The following is a 12,408-nucleotide window of genomic DNA, read 5'->3' on the forward strand; positions in this document are numbered from 1 at the left end:
GTGGTCATAATAATCTGGCCACTCAGTGTGTGTGTGTGTGTGTGTGTGTGTGTGTGTGTGTGTGCGTGCCTCACAATTCCACGCCATCTTTAACTTCAGTGGCTCACATCACCACTCTATTCCCATCACCCCAAAAGTTGGCTATATCCTGGAATTTATCACCCTCCAGTTCTACTCTGAACTCTTAACCTCTGCTTCCTATTTACTGGTCAGAAGCTCATATCCTTTTACTCTCATTGCATTGTTAGCTTATCCTTTGACCATATTGAGGCTTCTATTCTCTTTCATTTCCTTTTAATCTCTTAGCCCTTCCTGGTTATTCTCCCCAAGTGATGTAGGCCTCAATATCTATTGCTCTCATCTTCCTTGCTACCTTGTCTGCTACCTAAATCTATCCAATGAAACTATCCATTCAAACATCTGTCTCAGGGTCATGCACTTAACCCAGTGTAAATGCTACTGGGTTCATAATCTCCCAAATATTCTGGCATGCTGGTTGACAATCTTGCCTCTCATTTTTCACAGCAGAAATTTCAAACATGATCTTTCTTTTCAAGCCCCAACCTCGGTCACCAACACTCGCACCTTCAGCCAATATCATCTCCAACATCACACACAAAAAAACTATTTTGCAGAAATGATTGCATCGCCCTACTTCTCAACCAGTGTTTTTCTATAAACGTTTTTTACATCTAGGTAAATTCTCATACTTTCCCTCTCAGTGGAAGAGTTTTCCCTCCTCTTGTCTAAGCATAATCCTTGTTATCTATTCTCTAGTACTCATAGCCTTTGAATTTCTCAAAAAATCATGTTCAATAATATTGTGATAAATTTACCTGGTGACAAATGATTACTAGAATTAGTGGGGTGATCACATTTAAGGTATGAAAATGTCGAATCACTATATTGTACATCTGAAACTAATACAACCAACATAAGATTATATGCCAACTATACTTAAATAAAAAATAAATAAAAAAAAATAAAATTATTAGCATTAAAAAATCTTGGTCCCCCAATTACCCTTCCTCTTTCTTGAATTACCAAACTCTCCCTCTGAAGTCACTCTATCCCCTCATAAATATATCATCCCAAATCACCTAAACTCTCTTGATGACTCAGTATTCTTCTCTAGGTTCGCTAACTTCCTTTCTCCTTTCATAGCTATCTTTCCAAAAAGATAATTCCACACTGTCTGTGTTAGCTTCCTCATGTTATGGCTTGGCTTCTGCTTCCTGCATTCCACTGAAACTGCTCTAGCCAACGTCACCAGCAACTTAGCTGTGGAATACAATGGGCACTGTCTAAACCATCTAGCATAACAACCACACCCTCCTCTTTCAAATCCCCCACCTTTGGATTCTCATTCCATACTTTTCTGGTTCCTTTTCAGTTTTCTTTGTAATGCAGTATTTCATTAAATGTTGATATTCCCTGTGTTACTCTCATAAATCCAATCCCCACTCTCTTGAGCAATCTTCACCACTCATATGACTTCACATAACCACAAAAGTCAATCCAACCTGGATTTCTAGATCAGAAATTTAGATTCATATAGGCGATTGCTTATTAGCTATCTCACTTGGATGTCCCACAGACTCAATCAAATTCAACAGACTTAAACATGAAATCATCTCTCCCAATATCCTGTTCCCACCTTCTACTAATTCTGCCAAATTGGCTGCTTCTCAAATAATTCACATCTTGAGGAACAGAAAAACTACAATTTCTTTAAAAACCTGGGTAACATTTTTGCCTCCTCTCTGCCTGTTAGTTCTCACAACCAGTTACCAGCTAAGTCAGACTAATTTTCCAATACCTGTCAACTCTGTTCCTTCCTCTCCTGCTCTGGAAATGCTTTAGCCAGGCCATCATTTCTGACCTGAACTGTGACCCCTGCTTCCCCATTGCTACCTGTTTCCACTTGTTCTGCTCCTGGTATCCATTCAACACACTGCAGCTGAATTGATCTTTCTGCAGCACAAATTGGGTCGTTTGGTTCTCCTGTGTTCAAGTCTTTGAAGGTTCTCCAGATAAAATATAAAGTCTGTGGTTTGTAATCAAAGGTCATCAGATACCTCCCAAGCCTAGCTGTCCAGCCTCTTCTCTTGCAATGTTCCAGCCATGCAAACTGACAATTTCAGTAGTGACAGTCTATAAGTCCATGTGGATAAAAAAGTTTCTCTCTCTCTCTCTCTCTCTCTCTCTCTCTCTCTCACTCTCTCTCTAATTTCACCTCTCCTTTAAATTCCCATTTCTCTGCACCCTGATCAACTTAAACCCAGACCAATGACATGACCATTTCTACAAGTATTTTCATATATGTATAGCTTCACTTTTTAATTAAGGCAGCCTTTAAATTAATGTGTAATAACCCAATAAGTACCTTAATTGCAAAATGGGGGTGGAGAAGCAAGGATATATTAATTATTTGCCAAGATGTGGGGGTGGGTGGGTGAGGTTAGGTTTGGGGTTTGGGATAGCAGTTGGAGTATATTAAGTATTCCTTCCTATTAGCCTAAATCTAGCAATTAGGTGTCTCTCCTCTAGTCAAAATTATTCAAAGGTTTACTCTAATCCTCATAATATATATTTCATATTATTGTATTCCCATAAAATTCCTATATCAAAGTTGATCAGGCAGGTGTGAAAGTTGACATAGGGGCACCATTTTAAAATGGAGCCGGAAAAGCCATTCCGGATGAACTGCCTTACATCTTGCCCTTACATCTTTGAAATGTTTGAACTGGACAAAATAACCTTTGGGCTGGGTCATAGCCATATTGTTTTGCAAACAACTGTAAGCTAACAGGAAAGCAGACACCCTAACCACAAGGACTGACATACTTTAGAATTAGTAACCAGCATGGATAGCTAAAAACTAACTTAGTTGTTAACAACAATAGAAAACCCTTCCCTCTCTTCATATAATAATGTCCCCTCCTTTTCCCATAAAATCCCCCTGGCTTTATCCTGCAATTGGGACATAATTTGGGCTTCTGCCTAAACTTGTGTTCCCCAATTGCAATTCTGTGATCTCAAAGAAATGCTTGTTGCTTCTACCTTGGCTTTTTATTTTTAGGGTAAGGCAGGCATCAAGATTCCCATCTTATAAATAAATGCTAAGGAATTTTGTCTAACCACAGTTAGTAGTAGAACTGAGGCAAAAACTGAGTAGCCCTGCTTTTTTAAAAAAAAGTTCATCTTGTTTTGTTGTGTTGTTAACATTATTACAGAAATCCCCTATTTCCCCTCACTTCCCCCTCCCACCCCACCTCAGGCCTTCACCACACTATTGTCCGTGTCCCTGGGCTATGCATATATGCATATAAATTCTTTGGTTAATCTCTTCCCACCCCACCCCCATCCTCCCTCCCTGCCCTGTGAGATCTGTCAGACTGCTCCGTGCATCTATGTTTCTGGACCTATTTTGTTAGTTTATTTTTTTCATTAGATTCCTGCTTATTAAATTTGAATACTGTCTCCATAAAGTCTCCTAGACTGCAGAGCTTAAAGATCTTGAGGCTAAATTGCTAAAGGTAGAATTTCAGACAGTGAAAGAAGTCTCAGAGACCAACTGCACTTGCTTTCAATACCCAATTTAGTTTCTTATCCTTATAACCCATGACTCATCAACATAGCCAACAAATTGTCCATCCCTTAGACTTCTTTGTTTCTCTCTATGGGGAGACTTTTCTTTGCAGCCTCAACAAACCACAGCAGACACTTCTTTCCCAGCTCTTTAATCCTCCTGGGGGAGCAGGTTCAGCACCTGAAGCTCAGGGCACTGGGGACAATCCCAGGCATTTTCCTACCATAGGAACTGTTGTCATCCAGGTAGAAGGTAGGAGTAGAGACTCCTAATGGTAGAAATTCTTCCCTACTTAGAAACCCTCCTTGCCCAAAGCCACTTTTCAGTATCAAACAAAGTTTTAGAATTAATTTAAACCCAGGTTATTACTAAAAACCTTAATAATTGTGTAGCCACTTCCTTCTCTGCCTGGAAAGATGCATTCGCTTAACTCAACCCATGCCACTGTCAGCTAGCTCTCCTCACAGTGTGTGTGAAGGGGAGAAAACATCAGGCCCAGAAGAAAAGCATGGGCTGTCCACATCCCTTAGCAGAGAAGGAAACAGGGGCATTTACAAGAAGAAAGGGACAAGTCTTGTTCAAAGCACCTCCTGCATGAGAAAAAGTACTCACCTCATAGCCGTATCTTATTTGCTGTGTCTATCCCTCAGTGGTTCTTAAGGAGCACTGAACAAAGGTGACTGTGCTGGCATAGCCATCTTCTGCCAGGATTAATTTATTGCCCTGTAAAGCTGGTGGCAATTGGAGGAGAGGACTGGATTTTCCTACAGACCATAAAAGGCCCTTGTTCCCCTGTGATATGGAGGAACCTTCATTTGTTAATGAAAGGGGAAGGTGGAGTTTTCATATATTAGTTCAGCCTCTTCTGTGTTTCTGTTCGTATCCAGTAACTTTGCTTGTCACACAATATTATTCTTGCTTGCCTGACCACGTAGCCTAAAGAGCCCAAGAACTAAGGTCTTACCGGCCTTCTTCACTCTTGTATCTTCTACATGAAGCACGTGGCCCAATATCCATGCATATTTTTAAATAAATAGATACTTGTTGAATAAGTAAGTGAAAGAATGAATAGCTCTTGGTTTATCACATTGTTACTTTCTCCATTTTTGTTTCCCAAAGTTCTCTTGGTATATCTCAGTTCTTCATTAATTTAAACAAGCCTTCCCACGGATTATTCTAAATACGTGAAGCACGATTAAAATAGAAATTATATCACTTTAAGTGGGAAGACAGCTCTACTGGAAATTTGTCATGCCCTTTGACTGATCAGCACCTTTGAAAAAGCCTCTAATACTTCCCACTTTGGGAGTTCTGACTCCCCAGGGAAGAGGCTAGAAATTCTCTTTCACGGGCTCCCTTTCAGCCAAGGTGGAAGTGAGTGGCCTGCGCTCAATTGATGAGATGTTCCTGTGACCTAGAGAAAGTGGAGAATTGAAAAAGGTACCATGTGGAATCCAGGATGGTGAGGAGATATCATTTCAGAGGCAGCATGGACAGAAAACCTATTGCACCCTACACTCAGTGCTGGGGGGAGGGTGCAAGCTGCCACACATGTGCTAAGGGCAATGGCAGTGGCAGCGGCCTCAGGGAAATTGGGCTATTGTCTCCAGCCATAGTCTACAAACCTGACACTACTCCCCCTGGAGTTTTAATGAGTCACTAACATCTTTTAAAATTTCTTTTCTTCTTAAATTAGCTGAGGAACAAGTGTTTTTTTTAAAACTTGAAATAATTCACATACCATGACATTCAATTCAACCTTTTAAAATGTACAATTCAGTGTAAAATTCAGAATTTTAGTATATTAAAAAAGTTGTCCAACCATCATCACCATCTAATTCCAGAGCATTTTTATCATCGCCAAAAGTAAACATGTATTTATTAGTGGTCACTTCCCATTCCCTCTCTCCCACCCCTGCAACCACTAATCTACTTTCTGTCTTTATGGGTTTTTCTATTCTGAAGATTTCATATAATTGGAATCATATAATGTGTGGCCATTTGTGTCTGGCTTCTTTCACCTGGAATAATGTTTTCAAATTTCATCCAGGTTGCTGCAGGTATCAGGCATCTGCAGGTATCAATACTTTATTTCTTTTTATGGATGGACTAGAGGCCCATTGCATGAAATTTGTGCATGGGGGGGGGGCCCCCTCAGCCCAGCCTGTACCCTCTCTAATCTAGGACCCCTTGGGGATGTCCGGCTGCCGGTTCATGCCTGATCCTCACCGGCAGTCGGACATACCTCTCACAATCCTGGACTGCTGGCTCCTAATTGCTCACCTGCCTGCCTGCCTGATCGCCCCCAACTGCCCTTCCCTGCCAGCCTGATTGATGACTAACTGCTCCCCTGCTGACCCGATTGCCCCCAACTGCCCTTTCCTGCCATCCCAATCGCCCACCACTGCCCTCTCCTGTCAGCCAGATCATCCCCAACTGCCATCCCCTGCCGGCCTGATTGTCCACAACTGCCCTCCTCTGCCACAACCCACCTCCTCCGCCGGCCCCCCCTCCCCCCCGCCAGTCTGGTTGCCCCCAACTGCCCCTCCCTGCCGGCCTCCTGGTCGCCCCTTGCAGCCTGTTTGTTCAGTCATTTGGTCATCCCTCACTAACCCCCTTGCAGGCCTAGTCATAGGCAGCCATCTTGTGAGGGTGTGAGGGATAATATGCATATTACCTCTTTATTATATAGGATGACATTATATTAATATATCACATTGTGTTTATCCACTCATTAGTTAATGTACATTTGAGTTGTTCATTCTTTTTGGCTATTATGAGCAATCTTGCCATAAACATGCATGTACAACTTTTTTTTGGGGATGTCCGGCTGCCGGTTCATGCCTGATCCTCACCGGCAGTCGGACATCCCTCTCACAATCCTGGACTGCTGGCTCCTAATTGCTCACCTGCCTGCCTACCTGGTTGCCCCTAACTGCCCCTCGCTGCCAGCCAGGTCGTCCCCAAATGCCCACTCCCTGCTGGCCTAGTCGCTCCTAACTGCCTCCCCCTGATGGTCTGGTCACCCCTAACTGCCCCCCCTGCCGACCTGGTCGCCCCAGCTGCCCACCTGCTGGCCTAGTCACCCCTCACTGACCCCCTGCCAGCCTAATTGGCCCCAACTGCTCCCCCTGCCAGCCTGGTCACCCCCCACTGCATCCCCCCCGCCAGTCTGGTTGCCCCCAACTGCCCCTCCCTGCCCGCCTCCTGGTCGCCCCTTGCCGGCTGTTTGTTCAGTCATTTGGTCATCCCTCACTAACCCCCTTGCAGGCCTAGTCATAGGCAGCCATCTTGTGAGGGTGTGAGGGATAATATGCATATTACCTCTTTATTATATAGGATGACATTATATTAATATATCACATTGTGTTTATCCACTCATTAGTTAATGTACATTTGGGTTGTTCATTCTTTTTGGCTATTATGAGCAATCTTGCCATAAACATGCATGTACAACTTTTTTGTGTAAATATATATATTTTCAGTTCTCTTGAGGATATACCTAGAAATGGAATTTTTGGGTCTTATGGTAGCTCTATCTTTGACTTTTTGAAGAACTGGAGAACTGTTTTCCAAAGTGGTGGCAACAATTTAAATTCCCACCAGCAATATATGAGGACATTATAGTATATATTAGTGCATATTTTATATATGCAGGCATGCCATCCTCTAATGGCATCTTCTGATGGCATCTAAGTATTATAGTACCCATAGCAGTCCATATTTACTTCAAATGTTCAGTATGTGGCAAGTACATACACACAGACACACTCACACACAAACTTGGTTCCTGCCTTTATGAACTCCTCACCTTATCTTTGCAGCAGTACAAGAGAGCCCTTGTTAGAGGGAAAATGCACTTGGATCTCATTTCAAAGTGGATGATATCAAGGAGATTTATTAGTACACAAAATATTTCTACTCTTTGTGTGATACTATACTCTTAACTCCTCACATTTCATGCTCATTTGTGACAATGTTCACATTACAATGCTCATGGAAAATCCCAGCTATAACCTGTTTTTTAAAGTACAGAAAATAGCTAACTTTGCCATCCCTTCTTGCTAAGTGGCACTAGAAGATATTGGATCACATGCTTGTGTTGACCAATGAAAATATAACAGAGACATTTTTGAGGTAAGAGACAAGAAAAGAAACAGCCTAACTTTACACCTCAAGAAACTAAAAAAAGAACAAAAACCAAAGTGAGTAGAAGGAAGGAAGTAACAGAGATTCAAGCAGAAGTAAATAAAAGAGAGACTAAAAGGACAATAGAAAAGAATGAAACTCAAATCTGGTTTTTTGAAAAGAGAAGCAAAATCAACAAATCTTTAGACTCACCAAGGAAAAAAGAGGTAGGACTCAAATAAATAAAATCAGAAATGAAAGAAGAGATGTTACAACTGATACCACAGAAATACAAAGGATTATAAGAGATTACTATGAACAAATAATTATACACTAACAAATTGGACAAAATAGATATATTCCTTAAAACATATAACCTGACAAGACTAAATAAAATTAAAAATCTGAACAGATCAGTTACTAGCAAGGAGATTGAATCAATAATCAGAAACCCCCTGACAAACAAAAATCCAGAATCAATGCTTCACTGATGAAATCTATCAAACATTGTTTTTTAATTTTTTATTGCTTAAAGTATTACAAAGGGTATTACATATGTCTCCTTTTTTTTTTCCCTTGACATTCCCCCGGCCTCCCCTACTCTCCAGGGTCTTGTGTCCATTGGTTATGCTTATAAGTCCTTCGGTTGATCTCTTACCCCCTCCTCTCACCCCCCAACCTCCCGCAGCCTTTCAGCTGTAGTTTGACAGTCTATTTGTGCTGCTCTGCCTCTGTATCTATTTTTGTTCATCAGTTTATAATGGTCTTTATTATCCATAAGTGAGTGAGATCATGTGGTATTTTTTTTTCAGTGACTGACTTATTTCACTTAACATAATGCTCTCCAGCTCCATCCATGCTGTGTCAAATGGTAAGAATTTCTTCTTTTTTACAGCAGCATAGTATTCCATTGTGTAGATGTACCACAGTTTTCTAATCCATTCATCTGCTGATGGGCACTTAGGCTGTTTCCAGACCTTTGCAATGGTAAATTGTGCTGCTATGAACATAGGGATGCATATATCTTTTCTGATTGGTGTTTCTGGTTTCTTGGGATATATTCCTAGAAGTGTGATCACTGGGTCAAATGGGAGTTCCATTTTAACTTTTTGAGGAAACTCCATACTGTCTTCCATAGTGGCTGCACCAGTCTGCATTCCCAACAGCAGTGCACGAGTGTTCCCTTTTCTCTGCATCCTCTCCAGCACTTGTCGTTTGTTGATTTGTTGATGATAGCCATTCTGACAGGTGTGAGATGATACCGCATTGTCATTTTTATTTGCATCTCTCGTATAATTAGTGACTTCAAGCATGTTTTCATATGTCTTTCGGCCTTCTGTATGTCCTCTTTTGAAAAGTGTCTATCTAGGTCCCTTATCCATTTTTTGATTGGATTGTTTATCTTCCTGTAAATGTTGGAGATTAAACCCTTATCGGAGATAACATTGGCAAATATGTTCTCCCATGTAGTGGGCTTTCTTATTGGTTTGTTGGTTTCTTTTGCTGTGCAGAAGCTTTTTATTTTGATGTAGTCCCATTTGTTTATTTTCTCCTTAGTTTCCATTGTCCTGGGAGCTGTATTGGTAAAGATATTGCTACAACAGATGTCTGAGATTTTGCTGCCTATGGATTCTTGTAAGATTTTCCTGGTTTCCCCTTTAGCTGTGTCCAGGTTGGGGTGCTGCCTGCAGGCCACCCTTTCCTGCTCACCGATCGCTGGATCACCAGGGCACCCAGGGGCAGGCCCTGTTGGGCGCTGCCTGTGGGCGGCACTTTCCTGCTCTCTAATCGCCATGGGATCCCAGCTGGGGGCGGGGCTTAGGCAGCACACAGGGGCCCCTGATGGGTGCTGGGCTTAGGCAGCACAGGGATTGGGGAGCACACGGGGGTCCCGGCTAGGGGCAGGGCTTAGGCGGCGCAAAAGCTCTACCTAAGCCCTGCCGCCCAGGGCTGCACACAGGGCCTGGATGGCAGCTGGCGCTGTCCCACCCTGCCTGCAGTATGCAAATTAGCCACCATCTTTGTTGGCGGGTCTCCATTGCCTCCATTTTGTTTACTTCCTTTTCTGGTGATGCCTGTTTATCTTTCATATGTGGGCTGTTTCTTTGTCTCCCAATGATCTCTCTTCTCCAGGTATTTGGTTATGTAGTTTTCTCTCTCTTGTATTGATTTAAAGGCACAAAATACAACACAACAAAGCCCAATGCACAAGGCAATGAACACAAATGTATTCATGATACTAATAACCCCAAATAAAGGTGACCACCAGAGAAAAGAGAATTAGGGGATAAGGAAGAAAGACGAAGAGAAAAAGAAAAAATATAAAAAGAAAGAAAAAGAGTGCAAAAATGAAATTGGGAAAAGGAAAAAAAAAGTAAGAGAGAAAAGAAAGAGAATGAAATAGAAAAGGGGAAGAAACTATATATATGGGGAGGAAACTCCAATAGAACAGCCACTAATCCCAACAAATTCCAGCAACAGATACCTAAAGATGATTGCAAACTACAAACAACTAATATCAAGCAAGGCCAGGGAAAACAGAAGCAAAAAGTAACCGGAAAAAAAAAAGAAAAAGAAAAAGTGAAACAATCTCACAAACAAGCATAAAAATCCCCAATATAATCAACAATAAAGCAAACAACAACAAAACAACAGAGATAAAAGAAATTGGATAGTGAAGAAAGAGAAGAGAGAGGTGTATATGTATTTAGAGCAGGGGATTGGAAATTAGATATATATAAGTAGGGTGAAATTTTAACAGGGGGTAAAAAGAAGGAATAGGGAAAATCTAAAGCAGGAATAGGGTAAGAGAAACAGGACAACAAAGGGGGAAAAGTGAGGAAGAGAGTTTTGGCATAAAGGCAAAGTTGAGATAGAGTAAAATGATGCTAAAGGAAAGGTGAAAATAGATTGTAGAGCACTAATCCCAAAATAAAATAAAGAGAAAATAAAATGACACTTTTAAAAAAAGGTAAAATGGTAGTAGTAATAACACTGCTTAAAAATAAAAATGTAGTAATTGAAAAGGTAAAATCAGGTGACGAAAAAAGAAAAAAAATTAGTTTCTGAAGTAAAAGGTGAAAAAAAATTAAAATGTGCAGTAGTGAAGGTCCTTCATTTCCTCTACTCTTCTGTTTGGCATGCCTTAGTCCTGTCAGGTATTCAGGAGAGTGTTGAAGTTCCCTTTGATACACTGTTCCTCTGTATTGTAAACCACAGTCCTGATTTTAAAGCAGGCTGTATTTCTTTGTTTCCCAGTCTGCCTTTATTTGTATTTACAGAAGAGTCAGTTCGTGGTTCAGCCCCTGGGTGGCAGTGTTTCTGGATTGACCTCTGAGGCTACAAGTCCTGTCTAGCCAGTATTTAGTTTTTGTTTTCCCTATCGCACTTAATACTGGTTTGGGAGAGTCGACTGCCCCAGAGCTGGTTCCTTAGCCATTACTCTCCGCTCTGATTCCCAGGTTCCACAAAAACAACTTTCCCCTGCAGTCTCTGTAAGTGACCCCAAACTGGGCCATCTTGTGTATTGGGTTTAATAATCAAAAGCAAAGATTTAAGGGGGGAAAAAAAGAGCCAGAGTGCACAATTCTCCCAAAGTCTCTTCTGCACGTCCTCTCTCCCCTGGCACTAAGCAGCCAGCACACTGGCAAAATCCAAGGCTGCCTTTTTGCACCCAGTTCAGCTATGGGTTGATTTTTAGAGTTCCCTTCTGCCAGCAGCCCTGCAGGACCCCTTCCACACTCGCGGATCATGCTGGCCCCAAAGGCCGTGGACTTTGTGGGGTGCAGACTTCCCCCGCATGCATTCCTCCCTCCAACCTGAATTACAAACTGCACCTTTATCTAGGCGAAATCTGGCCTTTCTGTGAGGAGGAGCAGGGCTCGTCTGGGTCCAAGTATTTGCGCTGCTTGAGATCTGGTGTTCCTAGGTTTGTAGCTGGACCCTGCGTGCCATGGTTGCAGGGTTTCTGGATGTATACGCTTCCGATATCAGCCACTCAAGATGGTGTGGTCTCCGAGGATGAGCCAGCTGCTCCAGGAGAGATTTCAGCAGCAGTGGAGGCTGCCTGGTTAGGGAAGCCTGATCCGGCAGTCTCCAACAGTCCCCTGGAGTATAGCTATTGCTCACCCACAAATTTACACTCTCGCTACGTCCATACACTCTCCTTTCGTTCTCTCACTCTCACACTGTCTTGCAGTCTGCCTTCCCTTCAGCAGCCATCTTCTCAAAAATCTCTATCAAACATTTAAACAAAAATTAATACCAATGCTTCTCAAACTCTTCCAAAAATTAAAAGAATACAGAATGCTTCCAAACTCATTTCACAAAGCCAGCATTACCCTGATACCAAAACCAGACAAGAAATATCTGACTGCCAGCCACCCCCCCCCACACAAATTGCAGGCCAATATTCTAAATGAACATAAATGCAAAAATCCTCAAAAACTATTAGCAGACTGAATTTAACAATACATTAAAAGAATTATACACAATGATCAATTTGGATTTATTCCATTAATGCAATGATGGTTTAATATTTGTAAATCAATCAATGTGATACAGTACAAAACAAAATGAAGAATAAAAGTCATATGGTCCTCTCAATACATGCAGAAAAAGCATTTGATAAAATTCAATAGCCATTTATGACCTAAAGAAAAACTTTAAACAAAACAGGTATAGCAGGA

Source organism: Myotis davidii, unplaced genomic scaffold, assembly GCF_000327345.1.
Source record: "Myotis davidii unplaced genomic scaffold, ASM32734v1 scaffold329, whole genome shotgun sequence".
In the NCBI taxonomy this organism is placed as follows: domain Eukaryota; kingdom Metazoa; phylum Chordata; class Mammalia; order Chiroptera; family Vespertilionidae; genus Myotis; species Myotis davidii.